Source organism: Bombyx mandarina, chromosome A1 (assembly GCF_030267445.1).
Source record: "Bombyx mandarina strain Sakado chromosome A1, ASM3026744v2".
In the NCBI taxonomy this organism is placed as follows: domain Eukaryota; kingdom Metazoa; phylum Arthropoda; class Insecta; order Lepidoptera; family Bombycidae; genus Bombyx; species Bombyx mandarina.
Genome location: NC_143234.1, coordinates 17,953,396 through 17,979,516, shown reverse-complemented (window position 1 = coordinate 17,979,516; position 26,121 = coordinate 17,953,396). Strand labels below are relative to the sequence as shown.

General features: G+C 40.4%; 1 protein-coding gene and 1 non-coding gene across 5 annotated transcripts in view; one reads left to right on the top strand and one right to left on the bottom strand.

Annotated features, from left to right (window-relative positions):
- LOC114242736 (xibalbin-1) overlaps nt 1-26,121 on the top strand; it is a 481,172-nt gene that overhangs the window by 428,425 nt on the left and 26,626 nt on the right. The gene's annotated exons all lie outside the window — the stretch shown is intronic.
- Nucleotides 16,605-16,722, bottom strand: TRNAL-CAA (transfer RNA leucine (anticodon CAA)). The gene is made up of 2 exons: nt 16,685-16,722; nt 16,605-16,649 (listed from the first exon to the last, which is right to left on the bottom strand). It is a non-coding gene; the product is annotated as a tRNA-Leu (tRNA).

The following is a 26,121-nucleotide window of genomic DNA, read 5'->3' as shown; positions in this document are numbered from 1 at the left end:
CAAGATAAGGAATGAGTATATCAAAGGAAGTATGAAAGTAGTCTCATTGATTGATAAATTAAAGAGCGAACTGATATAGCGGGTTTCGCTACGTAGATTTAAAAAAAATGAAATATAAAGTTATGGAGGTCCGATGACAGTCACGCGCACTGATTTAGAATAGGATAGGAGAAGACTTGACCACTGTTGGGAGTTGGCAGAAGACTTAACCGCTCAGGTCGAGAGGTGGTTGAAGAATGTCCGTTTGCGGGGCGGACGGAACAGGAGAGCTCGGGAATGCTGATCGTGCAGCTTGGTTAGGGCTGTCAGACAAATAGTATTCATACTAGGGTTATAACAGAACGGTTAGCGTGGTATGGACAAGTGATACGTAGAGAGGAGATGCATGTGACTAGGAGATGTATGGAAATGGTAGTGCAAGGTAACGGGGGAAGAGGTCGACCGAAGAATACATAGAATACATTTGTGAAGTCGTCGTGGCCTAAAGGAATAACATCGTGTAATAAAAATGAAACCCGCAAAATTATAATTTGCGTAATTACTGGTGGTAGGACCTCTTATGAGTCCGCGCGGGTGGGTACCACCACCCTGCCTATTTCTGCCGTGTAGCAGTAATGCGTTTCGGTTTGAAGGGTGGGGCAGCCGTTGTAATTATACTTGAGACCTTAGAGCTTGTATCTCAAGGTGGGTAGCGCATTTACGTTGTGGATGTTTATGGACTTCAGTAACCACTTAACAACAGGTGGGCTGTGAGCTCGTCCACCCATCTAAGCAATAAAAAAAAAAGATGTAATATGTGAATGACAATGTGAGAGAAAGAGGACTGAGTGTTGAGATGACTGCTGATGAGGAGAATGGAATAGAAAAATTCGCTGTGCCGACCGAGCCCAGCTAGCTAGTGGGATAAGATGGAAACAAAGAAGAAGACTTTGATCCCATATCTCAAGAGTTGCAGGATTTACAATGTGATTGATATATATGGGCTCTAGTACTATGTGGGCCGTAACGTCTTTGAGCCATATTTGAAATAAATAAATAAAAACTCTCCGCCACAAACGCCGGACTACGAATATACCTGGCGACTTGCCTATTAGGCCTGGGACACTAACAAATGGTAGCGATAACCATTGTAATATCATAACTTGGCTTTAAGCCAATGAATTCGAATCTAGGCCACATCGAAAACCCGTTTGTATTGTTTTCATATCAATATATGCAAACGAATTTTCATGGTTTTTTTTCTTTTTCAAATGCTTTTAATGAAAATTGAAGTGGCTTCGGGATTCTTTTTGTTTTTAGTATCGATGATGGCATTCCATTTTCATTTGCATTTTAATCCGAATGTTTTGGAGTTTTTTTTATAAATAATGTTGTAATATAAGTAAGTAAGTATATTTGTAAGTATATGTAATTCAAAATCGAAAAGAAGATCTACCCTCCGTTTTGTTTGTAGCAACGACTTGGGTGTATTCGATGTAAAATTTTATCTGTCGGCTTAGGTAGCTGCATAATATTATTAGGGAAGCCGCGCTCGTGTACTGAGATATGTGACAAGGGTATTAAAAACCTTTTCGAAATATCTTGGAAATTGAATTTGAAAAATCTTGGAAAATGATTGAATCTTGATTGAATCTAATAGTCAAATTGATTTCCACGGTGAACGAATAGCATCGTGTAATAAAAAAGAAACCCGCAAAATTATAATTTGCGTAATTACTGGTGGTAGGACCTCTTGTGAGTCCGCGCGGTAGGGTACCACCACCCTGCCTATTTCTGCCGTAAAGCAGTAATGCGTTTCGGTTTGAAGGGTGGGGCAGCCGTTGTGACTATACTGAGACCTTAGAACTTATATCTCAAGGTGGGTGGCGCATTTACGTTGTGGATGTCTATGGGCTCCAGTAACCACTTAACACCAGGTGGGCTGTGAGCTCGTCCACTCATGTTATGTCTTGGTGTGCTAATATGTTCACTATATATACAAACAACAATAATTTAAATATTTTTAAATTCAAAATAACTCATTTAAATATTTCAAATTAAGAATAGGGTTGTTTCTATGTGAAATGTTCTCAAGTACTGAGAGTTCCACACTCAAAGGGACGTGAATGCTAATTTGAACTCAACGATGTAGAATAAAATATTCTAAAAACACGAAAGTTTTACAAGGAGATGAGTTCGTTAATCAACATCAAAATGAAAGCTGCCTTGTTGATACGGACAACTGCCCCTGTATTTGTTTTTACTGTGTAGTCTATACTGAAATTTTCAATTTTCGTTTACAAAAAAAAGAAGTTTTTTTTTTAAATGGAATGCAGCGGTTTATTTTATTGCAAATGCGGGTAGAAGAAGATCGCGACTCAACTGGTGTTAAGTGGTAGCCGGAGCCCATGGACATCAAAACGAAAGAAGATTGTCTCAATAGACATGAGGTCGCATTTTCCATTTAAAAGTAGAACGAGTGTCCTCATCCCAAAAAATTAGATTCAAGCTATCAAGGGGAAATACTAGAAATTATTTTTTGTTCTGGAATTCCAATTGCGGTTAAAGGTTAAAGGAATTTGAGAAAAAAGCTGGTGTACTTAGTGTGGTGGTGGTACTGGTGTGCTTAATGTGTGCCCTACATAATAAGTTCGCATGAGAAGGTTGGCCCCGCTCTCTGTTTCCGGTGAGAGGGTAGGATGGTTATTTTACAATAACAATTCAGCCAACGGCTGTCTACACAGTGGACGGTGCTGTTCATGTTGGGTCTAATGAGCCATCACTTGCTTTGCCTGTCCAGCTTCAGCAAAATAAAAAAATGGGCGAACAAAAAATATTTAATTCAAAAACGCCATGTCGAATATGCTCTGTCTGGTAAGTCTGGTAGGTCTGGTAATTCATTAACAGTAAAATTAGTTATGTAAGTGGTGAGCACGCGTGTGAATGTTTCCATTTCAGTAAACTCGATTCACAGTTAAAGTGCAACTAATGAACCAGTTAATCATGTCGACGGGCTTATTGCGAATGAAATTCCATTTAAATTCCTCGTATTTTAGTTATCGTGTCATCTCGAAAATCTATGTTAACTTATGTAGCTAATGAAAAGTTTATTTTTGTTGCCCACCCACCAGACATTAAGTGGTTTATAAAGCCCATTGAATTTAGCAACCCATTCTCGACATGAGATGAAAGTTTCGAAAGTTTGGTTATGCGTTTTAAGACCAGAACGTATTGAAAGCTTTTCTGAAAAGATTGAATGATGGCACCACCAACTCGTGCTTAGAATACGCTCTAAAATCTCGAGAGGAAATAACGCGTGGGACAGGAACTTTTTGTGAGATAGTAATTGAGGATAGTATACTTCAAATACGATTGAGTTGTGTACCTAATAGTAGTAAGTAGTAGTAGTATTATCATAATTAGAACTAATTTTACAAGGAAACTGTCGTCCTAGACTAGGGTTGCCAGATATTTTTTTTGCAAATAAAGTACATTGGTTATTATAGGTAGGAAATATGTACATATTTTTATTAGAACTGAATAAATTAAATCAGAAATTGTAACAATTAATGACAGTGACATTGTTGACAATTGAGGTTAAGTTGCGAGAGTAAGTACAGAAATATTTGTTAAAAAAACGAATGCTTAAGTGACATGGCGTTGGCGAGTGGCGACATCGATTGAGCAATCGATGTATTGCGCTTAAGGAAAAAAAATACATATGACTAAACTACTCAAAATTCCAAAGAATCCAAATCATGCCAAATAAAGTATTTTCGTGTACTTTATTGTTCACATAAAAGCATAGAGTACTACCTGAAATAACGTACAGTACTTTATAATAAAATACGGGTGGCTATCCTGGACCGAGAAAACTGTGAAATATTCGAAATGCCGGAAATAAATTTTATAATGACAATAAAAATGTAAGATTAGTTTTAAATATCTCTACGGCTCGCGAAAATCGCACAAAATACTAGTACATTTTTACAAATTGTCCCGAAAATTAAGTTATATTAGATGTAATCTGCAAAGAGTCTGTAAGATGTTTCGGTTTGAGTGTCCTTCGTTGAGGACAGCTCCTCGAGTCGTATTTAGTTAAGCCTCGAATGTTCTTTCGCTGTAACAGTTGACAGCTTAGCATATTACGCAGTTTAGTAGACGGTGGAGTACTCATAACATTTACATACATATTTTATGATCGTTGTAATATAGTATTCGAGCTACAAACGCTGATTCAGTGTTCTGAGGTATCGATGAAAAAAATTTTTTTTTTCGGATCCTAGTAATAATTTCTTGCCTGTTCTACTGGAAAGTGATCGTATGTTACAGTTTAGCTATTCTATTGAGATTTTTATTTGATTTCATTAGATGGCTCTATTTAATCTGGTGTAATTACTCGAAATCAGATGGGTCGCTATCCCACGCCATAATTCATTGATGGCGCAATGCCAGAAACCATCCCCTGTGTACCTACAACAACGTACAAACTTGTAATTCAATCAGATAAGCGACGCGTGAACAAATAGAAATCGAGAAAATCCCAAATACTCGTTTTTATGAACTCACTAGGAAACGTACTGGGATGTCGCAATTGTTATCTTGTTTTTAGATTTCGCCATCTGAAACGATCAAATCCTTGACGTCTTAGTTCCAGAAAAACAAAAAAAAGACACGAAAATAACAACTGCTTATCCGAAGATTGACATCGCCGTGACACTCTTCATGCATTCCTTTCACAGCATTTATAGTTTCACGTTAATTTTTGAGAACATAATATGGTAGTTAGAATATTTAAGTTAATAAAATTAGACCGACACACTGCAATCATTTAAAGAGACTGTAGAAATGAGCCTCAGGAAAAGTAACATAAAATATGTACAAAAATCCCAGAACAGGATATGGAATGAGAAACATACTATTTGAAGGTTTAAAAACTAACAAAAACTTACTTAATGGTATTAAATAATACATAAACTTGCATAGTAAATGTATTTTACATCATAATATTTGTTTAAATAAGTTTAAATATTAGTTAGTTGTGTATAGTTAACAATCGTAATACCTAGACGAATCATAATATGGTAGGTAATATGAAAAAGTACATTGTAAGTCCCTCCAACATTTCGATATTGGATATATAAAATTTACTTATAACACAAACGAACATAGCTAAAATTCACCAAATTATTAATATTAATTCTAAATAATGAGACCAAAAAGCGTTGTAGGGTTAGTTAAAAGTGTTTTAATACCAAAATTATTATCGGGAATGTTCTTAGGACTTGACATGATAAACGACACAACGCGATCTTCAAGTATGATGAATCACTGGCTGACATTCGCTGAGTTTGTATTTTCAACCCGTCCATGAACGGTCGCCATTTTCTTGAGGGTTGCCAGAATTTGCACGAGTAATAGCGACAAACTTTACTGTTTTATTTGTCTTACTTTTAAGGTTAGTTTTCATGGCCAATATTGTTATTTTTTTTAAATCGATGGTACATGACTTGCTTCTTACTAATTGTAGGGCATCAGTCACGAGGGCATGAACATTGGATCTTAACTCTGCTTAGGTTTGTAATGCCCTATTGAAATAAATAAAAACACACACATATTGCATAGGTACCCAGCGATTATTAGAACTAAGTGAGACTTGTAAGTCAATAATTCGTTGTTATCAAATCAATTGTATGGTCAGAACCGATTTAACTCTATTTGTAATTTAATGAAAATATCAACACTAGTCTCTAATTTTGTCGCGTTTTAGCATAGTTAAATTATTTAGACTAAATTTTTAAGTGGGTAATCGTTATGTCCAAATGAAACGGAAAAGTCTATTAAAGCAATAATGTGTGAAAATTTTAACCGATAGATTGGCAGAAAAGTTGTTTTTTTAAAAAAAAGTTTTCTTATGATTTTTGGTGTTGTACATACACATGAATTGTTATTTATATTTTATAACACCGTAAACTGAATTAGTCAAAATACAGATACCGATCTCATTTCGTCACACAGTAGATGTCTTCTATTTGCTCCGGTAGCCGTTCAAGATTAAGTGGCCCACTATATCTATGTCTATACACAAAATCTGATATAGAAACTATAGTAATCCCGACAGACAACCCATTTATACAGAGTTTCTCGCCGGATCTCCTCAGTGGGTAGTAATTCCATTCGGGGGGTATATTCAGAGAAGGACTTTTCTTACTTTGGCTAGTGTTACCAAGTCCTCCAACATTAAGCCCCGTGAGCTCACCTACAAGTCTGCACGTATTTGGAATAACCTTGTAGGCTACCACCGATTCGGTAGGGAAAAAAATAGAAGTGTATTGTGATTCGTTATACAGTGATTTCTAACTATCCATTTGCTTGCTTAGTGCGGGCTCTGAAGAATTATTCGTGATTATTCCGTCGCATTTTATTACCTTCGCACCATCGTCATCAAAGCATAGCTCGTCTCTATTATCAGAAACTACTATGCTCAATTACAGTGCATTTCATTTTTTAATAAGCACAATTGAACTCTTATAACGAACCTCTTTCCATGGTGTTATGTTGAATAGGAATTTTGAACGGTAAGCAATACCTTGGCTGTGTCTGTGACATTGTCAATGTCCACGTGCAACGATGTTCATTCTTTGTTTGTCTGTCTACATTTGAAAGATACAAAGCATAAATTAGGTCATCACCTCTAATTTGTTTTAAGTTACATACACAAAATACATAGTTTGCATGAGCTATTCAATTTTGGGTTAACTTTTGCCTCGTCTCGAGAATGAAGGTCGTGTCCCTAACGTTTGCCCGATTTGCAATTTCGTTAACGCGCCATCACCCTTTCACACGATTCCCCCATTTTCATGAGGGTTACCAGTAAAGTCGCAGATTATGGCAGAGTTACATATTTTATGTTCCGTGACAAATTACGTTTTGAATGTCATGATGTTCTAACATTTTTCCGTTGTCAACAACACTAATTTTATTTAAGGTTTCTATTAAGGTTTTATAACAAATAAAAATTTGTGAAAGCGAATATACGTAAATACATCAAAGAGGTAGCTATTTCAACAGACTTTTTACTAACTATTAAGCACGAGATTAATAAATTCATTGAGAAATATCGAAGATCATCGACGCGCTGCGTTCATCGACAGTGCGTTTCTAAAGATCTTTTTTGGCACGTACCATCCGGCTTTGGAATGAACTCCCCTCCACGGTGTTTTCCGAGTGCTATGACATGTCCTTCTTCAAACGCGGCTTACAGAGAGTACTTTATGGTAGGCAGCGGCTTGGCTCTGCCCCTGGCATTGCTGACGTCCATGAGCGACGGTGACCACTTACCATCAGGTGGTGGTTTTGTGGTCGTCGTGGCCTAACGGATAAGACGTCTGGTGCATTCGTGTTGAAGCGATGTACCGGTGTTCGAATCCCGCAGGCGGGTACCAATATTTCTAATGAAATACGTACTCAAAAATGTTCACGATTGACTTCCACGGTGAAGGAATAACATCGTGTAATAAAAATGAAACCCGCAAAATTATAATTTGCGTAATTACTGGTGGTAGGACCTCTTGTGAGTCCGCACGGGTAGGTACCACCGCCCCGCATATTTCTGCCGTGAAGCAGTAATGCGTTTCGGTTTGAAAGGTGGGGCAGCCGTTGTAACTATACTGAGACCTTAGAACTATATCTCAAGGTGTGTGGCGCATTTACGTTGTAGATGTCTATGGGCTCCAGTAACCACTTAACATCAGGTGGGCTGTGAGCTCGTCCACACAGCTAAGCAATAAAAAAAGTGTGTGTGTCCGCTCCGACGCACGACTGGAGTTTACTGGATATAAAAAATTAAACGAAACAATACGAGAAATAGTTCTATATTACGACAACACGATACACTACAGATTATTAACAAATTAACGAGACACAAAACAAACGACTAACAAATATATGAAAATACAATAATGAGAGAAACGCGCGATCAGTACGAGGCTTTGTGGCGGACTGCCGGCGCAGCAGCCCGGCGCGCATTTCGTGTGACATGCGCATAACGCATTTCGTGTGACATGCTAGTACGATTTTGGTCCCCATAATTTTCATACCCCGGGCCTATATATGTAAATCGATTCTAAAGGAGTAAACTCCAAAAAAATAAAAAGGTGGGCCGTGTGCTCGTCTGCCTACAAGGGCAATAAAAAAAAAAGATGTGCTTTGCAAATATGCTAACCAGATGCTACGATAAATTACTCTCACTCAAGAACATTGTAAACCAAACGGGACTTTGTTATATATAAGGCTAGTTACCGTCACTGAAGAAATCTCTTGACAAACAGTATAATACCCACACTTGAATATTCTGATTGCAGATAATAAATTAAAACAAAACCTGTGTCTCGATGACTGCGGATTTGCGGATGTTCAGATAATGTCTGGAAGTGGTTGGTTGGATGACCTGACAGCATTAAATGGTCAATGGAGCTTTATACATACATATATATCACAATAGAATACTCCCTACAAATATGTTTAATCTGATGCAATATGTGTGCGTTCTCTATAATATTTTATAATTAGCTTGGGTAATAATGTATGCTTTATTGAAATTCGTTGTTAAATTCAAAAGTACACCGAAAGCTACGTTCGTTATAATGCGCTAATGCAGCAAACTATAACAAGGACATAAAGCCGTACCACATAATATTTTCATATAAAATAACATACGCATATTGTAAAAGTTTGTGTGCCTCGTAACCGTTTTTACGGCCGACAATAAAATATACGCGAGCGTGAGACCCAATAAACGTTACTCAAAGAATGGTATACTGGACAACCGTAGTGAAACCGGTCCTTATTTACATACTTATATTTATTGCCGCTTTATTAGTTTCGTTAGAGATAAAACGAATTCTATTTGAGATCGGAACGTTGAAATAGTGTTTTGATTTTTTTTGTTTTCAATTTTGATAATGTCTTCGACATGTGATGCGTAGAGACGAGATGAATGTGACTAGGAGATGTATGGAAATGGTAGTGCAAGGTAGAGGGGAAGAGGTCGACTGAAAAAGACATGGATGGAGTGTGTGAATAACGATATGAGAGAGAGGGGAGTGAGTGTTGAGATCACGGCTTATAGAAGAGAATGGTATAGAAAACTCGCTGTGACGACCCCACCTAGTGGGATAAGGTGGAAACAAAGAAGAGGTTTTGATAAAGTTCTACATACTCAGCTTTTCTTCAATACAAGATAAAGAATCACGTGGCGCTCCAGACGCTAGAAGTATGAGAAAAACAATTTGTTAAAACTATTTACGATTCACGAAAGTACAACAAGCACTATGACAAAAATCATTCTAAAAATACCAACAATCATAAAACACAATTATAAAAAAATTCAACTCAACTAATCCAAAAAAATGCGTTAGAATTGGTTACAAACAAACCCACACGTGTTAATTTTAGATGGAATATTTTATGGCCATGGACAACAGATGAGGTACTAAGTAATTACTGGAGCTCATTGGAATAAGAACGTGAATCCGGGTACGCACTTGGAGACACGACAAGCTAAAACCCATCAAAGCAAATAAATGACAGGCCAATAATGCCGTTTTAGATCTTGAACTATCACTAATCGGATCTAAAGGCTCAATTTGATTCCGGGTATGTCATCCGTTCAAAATAGTTACCCGGGACAAAGATAAATCTGTTAACTCATGACAACGACCCTTACAACTCTGCTGAAACACCAAAAGGAATGTTGAATATCAAATTGTAATCGACAATTTGGGTGTTATTTTTGTCTCAACAAACTAGGTATCAAATAAAAGAAAGCTAAAATTTAATGCTAGAAACAGAGCACACCAGGATAAGGACGTCAATGTTTCCTTGCGTAGTTTGGTTTTCTTCCCTATATGACCATACACAGTCGTCAACAGAACCTAAGAGCTCACTTCTACTATGTTAAATCTGCTCTATCAACGTATCGATTTTCCTTCTTCTATATGTATCGTTTAAATTCGATAAATTAACTAATTTTCACTACCTATTCGCTATTACTGGTGGTAAGACCTCTTGTGAGTCCGCGCGGGTAGGTACCACCACCCCGCCAATTTCTGCGGTGAAGCAGCAATGCGTTTCGGTTTGAAGGGTGGGGTAGCCGTTGTAACTGTACTGAGACCTTAGAACTTATATGTCAAGATGGGTGGCGCATTTACATTGTAGATGTCTATGGTCTCCAGTAACCACTTAACACCAGGTGGGCTGTGAGCTCGTCCACCCATCTAAGCAATAAAAAAAAAGGTAGCCTAAGAGGCTATTCCAGTTACGCCCGGACGGATAGGTGATCTCACAGGCTCAACCTTAGAGAATTTGCTAACACTAGCCCTAGCAAGAGTAATGCTACGCAGAATCTACTACCGGATCGGAATTGCGACTCACTCAGGAAATCCGGCGAGAAACTCAATGAGCTGTGTCTATGGGGCAAGAACTTATGATAAGGCTGGCCGTGGGCTACCGATCTGCGTAACTATCAAGACGAAGTGCGCGAATATTAGAGAAACCAGGAACGTTGAGACGAAACACAAAAGGCCGAACATAAATTCAAGTCGGAACTTCGACAGGACGAAGAATAAGTTCCGCATAAAAACATCACTTGCGTTATTTTTCTGAAATGCACGAACAGAAAGATTTATTCGCCCGCAAATGTCAAAAGTTTTCGTATAAAGAATTTCACGCGTGATATCTGAACGCGTGAAAGTGTGTGTCTAGGGTAACTTGCTTAGGGAGATAAGCTTGAAGACATATAAACCTGTCTTGATAAATGTTTCAAGAGCTTTTGTTTACTAAGATACCGTTACCATATGAAGAATCGTAAGATGACAATCATTAAATGGCATCATTATTATGGCATCATTTAATAAAAGCAAGACAACGGTTACTAGTTACAGTTTATATACGAAATAGAAATTTTACAAGCTATGATTTTGAAAATGGCATATATAACATTCGAGTCATTAGTTGCTATTTTAGTAGCATTAATAAAAGAAATGGTCAGTAACGTTCCTTTAAATATAAGGTTCGAAAATTGACTGTCTATCAATCGTAAGTATACAATATTCTGCTTCATTTGTCTATTAAGATACTCTTTAAGCACAGACTCTAAAACGTGCATGATCGGATATCAGAAAGTCTAATGCAACTTAAGTAACCTTGTACTGACAATAACATGCGGTGATTGCAGATTGGTAGTGGATTTGTCTTTATAGCTACAGATTAGTAGGAAGCTTCGACGTAAATTCCTCGAATCACCTGAAGACATGAGTCGCAGGTCTTCGTTGAGTTGTGTGAAGTGACAACATTTATTTATTTATTACCGTCTGGCCGTCTGGTGTAGTGGTAAGTGACAAGGTCACTACACAAGGGGGTCGCAGGTTCGAATCCCGCCAAGGGAAGATATTTGTATGATAAATATAAAATGTATTTTCCAGGGTTATGGATGTTTATTAAATATATGTATGTTTATAATAAAAATCTTACATTTATTTCCGTTATCTGATGCCTGTAATACAAGCTCTTTACGAACTTAGCACGGGACCAGGTGGCGTTAACGTGGCGTGATTGTTAGTAAATATTTATTATTATTTATTTATCTAGTCGTGTAAATATACTACGATGATAATTGGTCACTTGAGCATATCTCAAGTTGAATTCCACCACCCAACCAATATCAAGTTTATAGTCTTTAGATAGTGGTATCTCAATTGTATAGTGATATTTAGGCAAATTAAAAATTTTGCGGGTTTGATTTTTATTACACGATCTGATTCCTTTGTCGAGAAAGTCAATCGGAAACATGAGTTAAGTACGCATTTCATTAGCAGACTCGGTACCTCGCTGCGGGATTTGATAACTTCTCAGTCGCATCGTAGGTACTAGCACGCCGTGCGTCCTAATTTTTAGGGTTTGACGACTTCGAAGTTCGAACTGTAACGAACGCTTCTAGGCAGAAGTAGAGAGAATTCTGGTAATACATAAGAAGTTTTTTTTTTTAAGTTATACTTATTTAGGCGCGTTATGAAAAATTGATGAGAGTAAAATTTTACGATGCGCGCGCACCGTGACACAAAATTAACAGAAATGAAGTTGCCCACAAGTGCTCCAATATAATTGAGGTTAACTATCCGTATGTATTATTTAGTAATATAAATGACAAAATTATTATTTAATATAATTCATACTAAATATTATTAAATTATTAACGTTAAATATGTATTACTAATTAGTTAATATTTAAAAAAAAAAGATATAAATTTAATAAAAATAAAATATAACTTCTTACGCGCGTACATAAGTACACGCACCCTTTTTTCATATAAATTACAAGACGAATCAAAATAGGAACGAATTTCCGAGTGCGTTTTATCTTATCTTATTATGGTAACGTTTTACGTTACGATAACTCCCAACTCTTCGTGACTTGACTCCCAAGAGTACCATTAAGTTATCTAATTTAATGTGAGACTTCATCGTTTAATGATCTGCACTTAATCTAACTTCTAAATCTTTGATATTGTGGCGTTATTGAAAACGTTACGATTGATATTAAAACACCGTTAATAGTTTTATGAGACCGCTATCGAAGTCTGAAGCTGTAGTTATTATAAAATTTATGGCCTTTTAAACTGTCCGATCCGATTATTGAAATACGACGTTTCAATTTTGGATCGTAATCGTTTTAAATTTTATTTAACGAAGATGTATACATGTAAAATTAATATTTTCCTGTAAAAACTTAGAGTGTAAATTGAAATAAACGAAAAGTTATTTTTTTGACGTGACAACGTCTTATAATTCGATGGAGCCGGCTGCACGCACGAAAAAACATTACTCATGCGGCGTTACCTCGCTCTGAGGCGTTCCATTTAAGGCTTGAAGTGCAAGCGGGAGCGCGCAACGAACGACAAAGAGGCACAATCGGCCTCCGCGTTCGGCAGCGTTCGACATCTGTCTCTCTCCTACTTGAGTGAGCGATGCATCCGCGTGGACAGCTGCTATACAATAATAAATTTACATGTTTTCGTCAAGTATGAAGTTCAGTTAAAAGTGAATGTAGTGTCAATTGTATATAGCAACGATAATTGCGATAATTGAAAAATGAAACCATTCCATCAGTATTTTCTTATGACGTTGTCACGTTCAACTATCGTCAGTAAACCGACTTTACAGACAACCGATTTTTTTTAGTAAATTTGTGACAGGCTCTTTATGAGAAGATAGAACGACTGCTCATTTGTACTTCTACTAATTCTATAGAAGTTCGCCGTATGAGTTACGGGACACTGTGTATACTTTATTTATTACTGAAGGCTCATGATATACACATTTTTCGTTTGAAAACTTTTCTAATGTGACAGATGTTACAGTCGAATTCGTTTAGTTCACACAGGGGATCAAAACTTTTTCGAGTGACATAATATTTTTTTCATGAAAGACAAAATGCTTTTAGTTTCTGAAACTATGTCGCGTGAATCGAAACAAGATTAAAGATAAGGATAAAGTATTGTAAATATAAGGTTGTAAGGTTATTTCGTATAGAATATTTTAGTGTGAAATGTGTGTGCAAATCACAAGGATGTGACCATATTTTTGTGATTTGCACACACATTTCACAGTACATATTTTTCGTAACAGTGTATCATAACAAACTAGTGTTTAAACTCAAAAGAAGATACACATATAATTGGTTAAAAAATGAAAATTATTAAAACAAAAAAACCCAGTCATGCCGTTTAGGTTAAGTAATAAAATTATTGTATACGTGTGTAAGTTAATCCGTACGTTTGAAAATGGTAAAAACAAGTCATGACCATAACAGCGGGTTAAAACCGTTTTTTTAAAAGTAGAGCCAGATATATTTCTGTGTGAGGCGCGAGACAACCGATATACTATACAATTGAGGCATAGGCCTCATGTCTCAAGTTGATTTTTTTTTCTTTTTTTTTATTGCTTAGATGGGTGGATGAGATCACAGCTCAACTGGCGTTAAATGGTTACTGGAGCCCATAGACATCTACAACGTAAATGCGCCACCCACCTTGAGATATAAGTTCTAAGGTCTCAGTATAGTTACAACGGCTACCCCACCCTTCAAACCGAAACGCATAACTGCTTCACGGCAGAAATAGACAGGGCGGTGGTATCTACCCGTGCGGACTCACAAGAGGTCCTACCACCAGTGAGTGACGGCATTCAGATTATGACGCCTACGGGCTTTGGTCCGCAAGCCCGCTTACTTATCTCTGCAATAAATAAATAAAATAGATAAGGAATGTCGAATTTGAACCACTAAAATCCACTTCCTACTGTACATCATTGCGGCTAAGTAATTCTGTTAAAGAGGGTCGATATCGAAGGGTCAAGTCGATAAGCGAATTTGGTTGACTTCACTGAAAATGTTGACCCCTTTCCAACACTTATAAACTCATGGAAGATCCGATCATCTTGTTGCTATGTTTTTTGCTTCCACGGGTGATCGAGTTCACTGTTCCCTGGTGTTAATTTTTTTCCGGAGTTTATAGACATAATTAACGTAAATGCTGTCACCTACCTTGAGATATTACTAGTGGTAGGGCCTCTTGTGAGTCCGCGCGGGTAGGTAACACCACCCTGCCTATTTCTGCCGTGAAGCAGTAACGCGTTTCGATTTGAAGGGCGGGGCCGCCGTTGTAACTATACTTGAGACCTTAGAACTTCTTAACCTTATCTCAAAGTGGATAGCGCATTTACGTTGTAGATTTCTATGGGCTCCAGTAACCACTTAACACCAGGTGGGCTGTGAGCTCGTCCACCCATCTAAGCAATGAAAAAAAAAAATACTTCTAAGCGTCAGTCCTATAGTTTCATGGTTTTCCCATCTCTCAGATGAGTTGATGATTCACATCAGAAATGTGCAGGGTAATGGTACCTGTGTAGGCTTACAAGTTGCTCTACAATTAGGGAAAACGAGTTTTTAACAAGCCTTTATAAGTTTGACTTTTATATTAGTATGTAGCTTCCATCTCCGTACGGTGTCCATACGCGAATTAGTATGTTTGTGAAAGGTTACTAAAAGTCAAATGTATTCCTGTTTCGTCTCAGTTTTAGGCACTGGAGGTATTTTTTTGGTAAGATTTATTTTATTTTATTGTTTAGTTAGGTGGACGAGCTCAAAGCCCACCTGGTGTTAACTGGTTACTGGAGCCCATAGACATCTACAACGTAAATGCGCTATCCACTTTGAGATATAAATTCTAAGGTCTCACTATGGTTACAACGGCTGCCCCCACCCTTCAAACCGAAACGCATTACTGCTTCACGGCAGAAATAGGCAGGGTGGTGGTACCTACTCGTATGGACTCACAAGAGGTTCTACCACCAGTAAATGCCATAGTTCCTTTAGTTCTGCTACTCACGAAGGTCTGATTTATTATTTTATATAATTGTTAGGTATTTTCTCTAGGATACCTTGCTACATGGTCTCTTACCGGTTTATTTTAGATGCAAAGCAATTTACGTTACGATTTAAAGAGCCGCTCCAATAATAATCTATTCCGAAGTGATACATTCTAACAGTTCGACGGAACACTAAATTCGACCAGACTAAGAGTAGCAAGATAAATTAACACAATTGTTTTTTTTTATCCCCCTACCTATTCGCTGGTAGCTTATGGAGCTATTTCAGCCAGATACGTGAGCTCATGGGCTCAGTCTCAGAGAATTCACTAACACTAGCCATAGCAAAAGTAGGGCTTCGCAGAATCTACCACCGAATCGGAATCACGACCCACTGAAAAAATCCGGCGGGAAACCCGGTAGATTCTTACTGGTGGTAGGACCTCTTGTGAGTCCGCACGGGTAGGTACCACCACCCTGCCTATTTCTGCCGTGAAGCAGTAATGCGTTTCGGTTTGAAGGGCGGGGCAGCCGTTGTAACTATACTTGAGACCTTAGAACTTATATCTCAAGGTGGGTGGCGCATTTACGTCGTAGATGTCTATGGGCTCCAGTTACCACTTAACACCAGGTGGGCTGTGAGCTCGTCCACCCATCTACGCAATAAAAAAAATGCTTCGGACGACGGCGGCTTTGTTTCCTCGTCGCCTGGATCAGATACGTCGTTAGCGGGGGCCACGATAAGATTTAGATATAGATAAAATATAGATATTATATATAGGTAGATAGATAGATTTTATATAGATAGGAGGGTTATCGTGTCAATTGTTTTACACAATCGATGATACCCAGCAAATTATGTGTGGTTTAAAACAAAAAAAAAAAAACGCTTCATTAGCAAATAGAACGAACAATTGTTAATTTCATCTTATTTTATTACTTATCCTTTTGATACCGGTCAAGGTAAAAAATATTGTATTGAAATTAGTCGTGTGAAAATACGTGTGAAAATTTACAAGTTAATGGGACATTTTGAAGTCTGTGAAAATGACAATCAAAGATTCCATTATATGTAAACATACATACCAACCTAATAAAAGCGTGTTAAAATTACTAAAAGAGAAAAATAAACCCCACTTTTCTACATAGTGTGAAATTAGATAAGAAAATAAATATTTACAAAAAGCACAAAAAACGCATGTCAGAAGTGGGATTCGAACCCACGCCCTCAGAGAGGACCAGAACAACTCAGACTCGCTCATAGCGAGCAAGGGGATACCTTGAGTCTGGCGCCTTAGACCGCTCGGCCATCCTGACAATTAGGTCGACATGTGAATTTATTGATTCATTACTAATTAATAAAAGTTTTCGTTTTGTTTCATGGATTGATTCAAATAAAATTCTATTTTCGGTTTGAATGCGATTATTTTTATCAATCAAAACTCTTTAAATTTATTTATATTTGTTTGTCGCACATCAAATTCAATTTTACATTATTACGTAACGAGTTATAACATTATTCTATAAATACAATTGATTTAGCTACTACTTTTTCTTCCTTCTAGTACTATAATATTCCTATCTACAAAGCTCGTTGCGGCTACTGAAAAATAAGTGCCATTATTCTTTGAGTATTTTGAACCCTTTGAACCGAAGCTCACGGCTGTTTCGTAACAGGAATAAGTAAGTTGGCCCATCAGTCCATTTTCACAATACATTCCACCTCAAGTACTTTTTCAACTGACATCTATGACACTATTCTTCCAGGAAATATTTGAGGTCAAATTGGAAAGTAACATCTCATATAAGCATCACGCATTCTTAGCGACAATGGTTAAATCACACAATTTAGTTTCAATGAACAAACGCTCGTACACTTCTTGATGTTAAGCGGTTATCCTTACAACATCATGACGTGGATGTCGTCGCTCGCTTTAAGACGAGGACTAAAACTTGAAATAACTATTATTCTATTTCAAACGCAAACTTCCAAGTTCATACGCACCATGGCCCCCCGATAGAAACAACAAGTACATGTCGGCGTGGATCTTACCGTCAGTGAGAGAAAGGTCTTATGTTCAAAGTTAAGACAGCTATATACAAATTTGTTTCGTGTTTGACGTAACTTATAAAACTAGAAATCCTAATTTTCAAAACTCTGCGAGACGCTATGCGGGTAAGATATCGAAGGTTTATGTGGATAAGAACGAAAATAGACTAAATTTAAGAATATTCGAGGAATTTCAAGTTTAATACGAACGAATGGTTTTATCAGTTTCTTGATGGAAGCGAATAGTTTATTCTTGTTCGTTCAATGTAACGTTATCTTGGTATTTTATATTGGTTTACTGGTGGTCTAGGTGATCGCGCTGATGGGCACAATTTCCATCTCTACTTCTATTCAGACTTGCTTTTAGCTTCGGGTTGAGCAGTCAGTATACCAATCATGTTGAAGATGGTATTCACTTTATCTCTAAGAGCTACGGATACTATTTAACGTCAGGCGGATCGTAAGCTCGTCTGTCAATCTACAGCGAAATGAAAACTAAAAGGGTTAAGATATAGAGTCGCAAACAAAATCATTGGCGTGATCAGCTTTAATTTTTTTTTAAAACGTGCATTCGAATTTCGAGTCGCATAGCTCTAAAGCGTTTTAGAAATCGAATGGAGTAATAGCTACTCCTTTTATTTCAAATGAAAAGAGCATCGTCACACGCGACTCGTAAATCCGGTCTTAACTACGGAAAACGAATAAGTTGTGAGCTTAGGTGGTGCGGTGACCATGATAGAAATTGTACTTTCGAGATAGGGTACACGGAACGCTACTAGGAAATTTAGATTTGATTTTCGAATGCTTTTTTTTTATAGCTTAGATGGGTGGACGAGCTCACAGCCCACCTGGTGTTACTGGAGACATCTACAACGTAAATGCGCCACCCACCTTGAGATATAAGTTCTAAGGTCTAAAGTATAGTTACAACGGCTGCCCCACCCTTCAAACCGAAACGCATTACTGCTTCGCGGCAGAAATAGGCAGGGTGGTGGTACCCACCCGCGTGGACTCACAAGAGGTCCTACCACCAGTAAGACAAGAGGTCCTACCACCAGTAAACAAGAGGTCCTACCACCACTTAACAAGAGTTCCTACCACCAGTAAACAAGAGGTCCTACCACCAGTAAACAAGAGAGCTTTGAACTTGTGATGCGAGTTCGAAATGTTGCATTCGTGAATAGGTCGACTTGAAAATCCCTTTGCTCGGAGCGCGTTCTGTTTTACGACAAAGCAATGAAATCCAAACACAACTAAGTCACTGTTTGTCTAATTATTCTTTGTCGAAACGTTATCTACTCTTAATTTAAATTCGTGGCAACACTACAATCACGCGAATAAAAAGGGCGTTTCCCTTTATACGTGTCACATGCAAAGATCTTTGTCGACAATATTGTTTTTTTTTTTTTTTTTTTTTTTTTTTTTTTTTTTTTTTTTTTTTTTTTTTTTTTTTTATGATTGAAAGTTTACTGGTGGCCCGAAGGCCTTTCCAGTTTCACCAGGACAGGTGGGCGAGCAAAGGCTCAGCCAAGAGGGGTGGGATTTGCTAACAACTGCCCGAGCGCCTCCGAAGGAGACCTAACAACTCAAGAGCAATTGTTTCGCGAATGAATCTACTACCGGATCGGAATCGCGACCCGCTGAGAAGATCCGGCGAGAAACTCAGCGGGCTGATGCATGGGTTAGGTTGCACGTCGACCTCTTTGTCGAGTTCGACGAGTACGGTTACCGGGGTCCCTAAGCCTGCCCCTAGTATTAGAGCTGAAGGCATCTAATGCAAAGGTTATTGGATCTGATGGATCCGTAAGGACGTGTCTAGGGCGTCGACGGTGACTGGCTCCTGCATGATCAGGATTCGGGGAGTAGTCAGCAGCGGCAACGATAAGGCGATTATCATGACGCATAGCCTTATCGAAGTATCGTTCCGACGCTGACTTCATGTATTTTCGAATTGATTCGAGGCCCAGGTCGTCGTGTAGGTCAACGTTCCTCACGAACCACGGAGCCCCAACGGCTAACCTGCAAAAGCGGGATTGTAGGAATTGGAGGGTGTCTATGTGTGTGCGGGCCGCGTGAGCGAACACCACACTCGCGTAAGTCATGACGGGCCTTATGCAAGTTTTGTAAAGTGTCACCTTGTTCCGAAGGGACATTTTACTCCGCTTACAGATCATGGGGTAGAGTCTACCGAGAATAAACGCGGCACGGTCACGGACTGATTTTATATGCGGGCGGAATGTCATCGATGCATCCAGGGTAACGCCCAGGTACTTGACCTTCCTGGCCCAGGGTATGGGTTGTCTAAAGAGAGTAATCGGGGGTGTGAGATTCCTCCTCCTAATCCGGGAGGAAATCCGTGTGGAGCTTCCCCTCTGAAATAGCACCGCAGTACTTTTCGCTGGGTTGATGTCTATGCGCCATTTTCGGAACCACTGTCCTAGGGCTAGGGCTGCGCTCTGAAGCTTCTTCGCGATTAGGGACTTATTTCTACTAGAATAGTAAACAGTCGTGTCGTCGGCGAATAAAGCTAAATGGGTCGGCGGCGACCGGGGAATATCGTTGACGAATAAGCTAAATAGGAGGGGTGAGAGGACAGAGCCTTGCGGGACTCCAGCTGTGAGAGGTCGTGGGGAGGAGCGGGTTCCCTCGACTCGATATCGAAAAGAGCGGTTCGACAAGAAGTCCCGTATGATGAGCACGAGACTATCCGGCACGCCCATGTTGAATAGTTTGAAAATCAAACCATTGTGCCAGACTTTGTCGAACGCTTTTGCGACGTCGAAGAAGAGAGCTCCCGTGTATAACGGTTTTGGTCGATTAAGCCCCACAAGAATGTGCTCCGTGAGGCGGTGCACCTGTTGAACGCATGAGTGATTTGTACGGAATCCGAATTGTTCATCGATAAGAATGCCCTTGGATGAGACGAAGTCTCTGAGGCGTTTGTAGAGCAGACGCTCATACAGTTTGCCTAGAGACATGAGGAGGCTAATCGGGCGGTAGCTCGTCGGATGATTTTTTGGTTTACCGGGTTTATGTATGCCGATAACGTCCGCTTCTTTCCACACCGCGGGAAAGATACAGTTCGCCATAGCGGCATTGAAAATAGATGCCAACATCACGATGAGTTGGACGGGTAGAAGTTTAATAACGCGGTTGGATATACCGTCGGAACCGGGAGCCTTGCGAGGACGTAGGTCTTTGATCAAGTCTTTAACTTCCATCGGGGTGACGGGTGGTAACGCATCAGAGGGTGGCAAGGAGGCTCTGCGTTCTACCTCACTGTCTACTAATTCTACATGAACAGGGTCCACGGATTGAGTGCTGGGCGTGCACTGGGTTTGCAATGTATCGGCCAGCAGCTCTGCTTTTTCGTCATCATCGAACGCCGCGAGTCGGCCTGAGGGGCTTACGAGGGGGGGCATAGTTACTACCGTATCCGATTTGAGAGTACGAGCTAAGCGGTAGTAAGACCTTTGGGAGGGCGCGAGTCCTTCTAAGAAATCAGACCATCTGGCATCTCGGACTTCGGCGATGCGAGACTTTACGTCGCGTTGTAGGGCACGCATTCGAATACGATTTTCCGCGGTAGGATACCTGTCGTAGGCGCGTATCGAGGCGTTCTTAGCTCTAAGGAGTTCCCTAATATCGTCGGACAATTTGAAGCGGTGAAGGAAGTCCTCCGCTACAACTTGTTTCGATGACCTATCTAATGTCGAGGTGATGTGTGACGTTAAGATGTCTATGGCTTCAGCGGTATCCTGAGGAGACGGGATAGAGTCCGGGTTAAACGGGAGCGATGGTGGATCAGATTCAGCCAGGCTGATGCCCAGCGTGTGCCAATCCACCACAGTCCTCGTGACGGGAACGGAATCGGGAGCGCGACCGAGCTTCATAACGACGGGACGGTGGTCTGAATCTAACTCTGAAACTACTTCGATCGAGTGTAAGCGCAGAGTTACGTTTTTTAATAACGCTATGTCGAGTATATCCGGGCGATGCGCGATATTTAGCGGGTAGTGAGTCGGGGTTAGCGGAGCGACGATATCGAAGGCGAGATCATCGACTAACGCGTCAAGCCGCCTGCCATTCGGGGTTGTGGTGTGTGAGTTCCACCTGATGTGTTTACAATTTAGGTCGCCCGCCAGAATGACAGAGCTCCCCATACCGAGCAGCGCCTCGATATCACTGCTTAGAACGATCTTATCCGGTGGAAGATAAACGGACGCGATAACGATCGGCGCGTGTCCCGTCAGTGAGATTCGGCACACTGATGCTTCGATATTAGCGAGCGCGGGAGGATCGAGCGGGACGCAATGCAGGGCTCTTCTATAGTAAATGACGGTACCACCACCACGGGCAGAGAGCCTGTCGTTCCTGACCATGTTATAGTTCGCGATTTTAGGGTCACGGCGCGCGGGCTTAAGTAGGGTCTCCTGCACTAAGAAGATATCAATTTGGTGGTCACGCAAAAAGTCAGAAACCTGATCACGTTGATTTGCGAGACCGTAAGCGTTAAAAAATCCTATCGTTACGGATAGGGGCTTTATTCTACTTATATACGCCATTGATTACCGGCGGAGTGAGGGGAGGACGTACGTATTTAATGACGCGTATACGTCGGCGTATTCCTGCACAACGGCGATAAAGTGTTGTGCAGTGGAGGCAGCGCGAATGGCGTCGCCCAAAGCGTTAACGCGCTCAAAGTTGATCGACTGAAAGAAGTCGATCGCTAAAGCGAGATTGTCGGACGCGGTCGGAGGGCAAGTCGCGGGAGAGGGACGAGTCGCGGGGGCGGGACGAATCGCGGAGGAGGGAGTTGTAGCCGTGTTCGTGTACGGCAGCGGTTTTGCCCAGGCCGAGACACTGGGCACCGTCGCCGGAACGAACGCTGGCTTAGCCTGCGACGCAGAGGGTGCCGAGGCTTTGATGTCTGGGCCGGAAGCTCGGAGGCGGTTTTGGCGGGCGACGCGGCGATTTATTTTAGGGGCTCGGGGGCAACCACGGTAATTTGCGGGGTGACCCTGTGTTCGACACAGGACGCAGCTAGGCGGTTCCGTCGCGGTTTTTTGGTCGCGAGCGCAGAGGGCCGTGGCGTGATCGCCCAAACACTTAACACATCGGGGGCGCGCGTGACAGTTACGGGAAGAGTGCCCGTACAATTGACAGTTATGGCACTGGCTAGGAGTGCCTTTTTTATGGGGGGCTTCGACAGCGATACCAGAGAGCCTACAGACGGTCTGTGTGTTAAAGATTTTCTTACCCTCGGGGGTAGGCTGGAGAGCGACTAGAACCATATTATATGGCTCCCTACCGCGACCGGTGTGCATACGGTGCACAGAATTCACTGGTAGGCCTTGTTCTAACAGGTCGGCTTTTACGAGCTCTACATCTAACTCTTTAGGGATTCCGCGTATTACAACGCGGAGTTCGCGCTCCTCCTGGAGCGTATACGTATGGAAACTTATACGCTCCTTACGGAGGTAAGAAGAGAGGGCCCTATGGTCGTCGGGTGTTTGAACCTTAATTTGAATGCCGTTCGCGAGGTTACGGGCATTCGTGAAATTTATATTTTTGGCCTTAAGGGCCAGGCAAACTCGATCCCAAGCTGCCTTCTCCTGAAGGATAACCGGGGGAGGGGTCTGGGTTTTATTTTGTGCCACCGGACGCGGCGACGGAGTGGCACGGGCTGGGGGCGCAACGGGAGTCTGAGGGCGGGGGCGCGACGCGTTCACGGCTTTGCTAATTTTAGCGGCCGCGGGAGCTCGAGACTCCGCGGCACGCTTCTTACCCTTCTGTACCAGGGTGAATCCATCCGTCGATGAGGCGGGGGCGAGGTCGACCTCCATGTCCGAGTCAGAGTCGGAGCACGAGGAGGCGGGTGCAGGCGACCTACGAGCAAGTGTAGGTGTTTTAGAGGGCGCGACGGAGGCCGCGGATGATCGCTCAGCTGAAACGATGGTCACGGCGGACGACGCAGCAGCTTTTCTCGCCAGTATAGGCGACACGGGAGCGGCAGGCACGACAGAGGCTGCGGTGCTCAATGCAGAAGCTCTGCACGCAGGTACAGGCGACAACAATATTGTACGATTACCTTGACTATAGATGGAATTTCTTGGTATATTAAATTTCCTATTGTATTTCTACTATACCAATTTTTAGAAACGAATCATAGGTATATTCGTCTTACATTTTTATCTATGGTCTGATCGGCTATAAATCTGAAGATAAGACTAGGGTTTCCTAGAGCTAACAAAATTTCTTCTCCTATCATCTTGACGGATTAGGCGAATATTTGTCCAACATTTTGATCTTTGAATATCAATTCGGTCTTGTCTAATTTTAGCCGTGTCTTAACTACTAATATACTCCTGTTCCATGAAAATCGTGCATTTTCTTCTGAAGGGTAGAAATAACTGCATTCCAATACAATTCAGATAGCCCACTGAGTTTCTTACCGCCAGATCTTCTCAGTGGGTCGTGATTCCAATCCGCTGGTATATTCTGCGAAGCTCTTACTAGGGCTAGTGTTAGCAGATTCTATCAGGTTGACTATCCGTCCGCGCTAGAATTGCCCCTTAGGTTACTAGCGAATAAGGTAAGGGCAAGAAATAATAATTATAGTTTGATATCCGTTATTGCATAACAACAAATAATTTAATCGAAAATGTTGAAATAACAAAAATACTTGTTCATACGTAATGAATTTATTTCGAGTTGTAAGGTCTTTTTTATCCTTTTCGATGTCCCATTTAGGCCAGAAGGGTAATCGAAAGGGTGTGTCCACAATGCTCGCGACCGTATGTACGTGATGCGACTGCTAGTTTCAAAATTATGAACCGTAAACGCTGCGCTGCTCGCACTAACTGTAATGTTGGTACGCACGAGCAGGACAGCAAGTTTTTCCAGCCTTAAGTTCCGTTTATTTTACTGCTTAACGTACTAAGTCTCAAGCTCAGTTTACGAGTGCGGTACTAAAATAATTTAGGTTACCTTGCCTCAAAGGTTCTATGTTTCAAGGTAAGCCCGTTTTATATTCAGATTTCATGTAAAATGTAATTTAGTTTAATAAGCCGTAACCTATCAATCGAGGTGATTCCTAAGTGACTTCTTATTATAAAAATAGGGCAGTCCGAGTAACCGGATATGTGCTTGATGAATTACAAATAATGGAATAAATAACTGTAGCTTCTTCTAATAATTTTAACTTTTACATTTATTATCTGAAAAGCCAAGCGTCAGTAGTAGTAGTTAGTACTATAGGCGCTTACGATACAGGTTTTGCACAGAATGAGCTCCACGAATACTCAAACTCTAATTTGCTTTCTGCATTTCGGATTAGAACGTATTAACAGGGAATTTGAAGTTTAAATATCGACGCTTGAAAGGCAAACGTGACTAAGCGACAATGAGTGAACTTTACTGTAGACTTTAAAGTTGAAATACCTGAAAAAATATATATTTTAACGAATCTAGCTGTAGGATTGAAATTATTTTAATAGACCTAGAAATATATTTTTTTTGCGCATCGAATATGGTTATTGCCTATAATTTATGTACAAAGCAGTTATTGTCGCTTAGTCATGTTTGTCTTTCAAGCGTCGATATACAGAATGGTAGTATTAGACAATATCACAGTGAGCAGCGGTCTGATCCTGATATAGTTTACGTTCATAAACGACGATGAGTACTCGGCCCTCTGTTCGTATAATCGTCTGTTTACGAAATCAATAAAAAAACAAAATTATAATATAACAAAAAAGAAAACCTACTTCAACAAAAATAACTACATGAGAATATTGTTACGCGCTGGGGTTCGGGATAAATAAATGTTCCACCAAAGTACAACTAAAGACTGTATTCAACACCCTGCCTATTTCTGCCGTGAAGCAGCCGTTGTAATTATACTCGAGACCTTAGAACTTGTATCTCAAGGTGGGTGGCACATTTACGTTCTGGATGTCTATGGGCTCCACTAACTTAACACCAGGTGGGCTGTGAGCTCGTCCATCCAACTAAGCAATAAATAAAAAACACTTTGAACAGTTAAAATTCTCAATTCACTTATTCCCCTTCTCTTCAGGTGATACGTTCGCTGTTTCGCTTCGAATAGTTCAGATTACTGACTGACTGCGTGCCACCTCTGTAACGCTTTTATAGCCGATACCACATCCCTAGAATTATCGAGAACATTCCACACAAGTCGAGTATTGTGTTTCCGCTATCTGACAATTGATGGCGTTGTACTTCTCGAGCGTTCTAGATGCTACTATATCCTTCGATATTCGTTTGACTATTAGGCGATCGATGGCGTTATTCTTACCGGCGTAACAATATCATCGATGTGCTTGAAGTCCATTAAATATGACTTTTTGTGGATAACTCTTAGTAAGAAGTACTGCTCGAATCTTGATAACATTCAAATAGGACCGCATTAGAAGTACCAGCTATAAAAACAAAAAACTCTCGTCCTTTTTTTTGAGGTTTGTTAAACATTCAAAATCGGAAACATTAATTACAATTTTTTTGTAACTTCGACATTGCGTTTCGGCTCAAATTGGGCGTCAGTGTTAAGGAGAGCTATAAGTAAATGTCTGTAGTAATCTAACATCAAGTGTACCGTGATTTTGACACACGCTTACTGACCACTTGCTGGTATGTGGTCACTG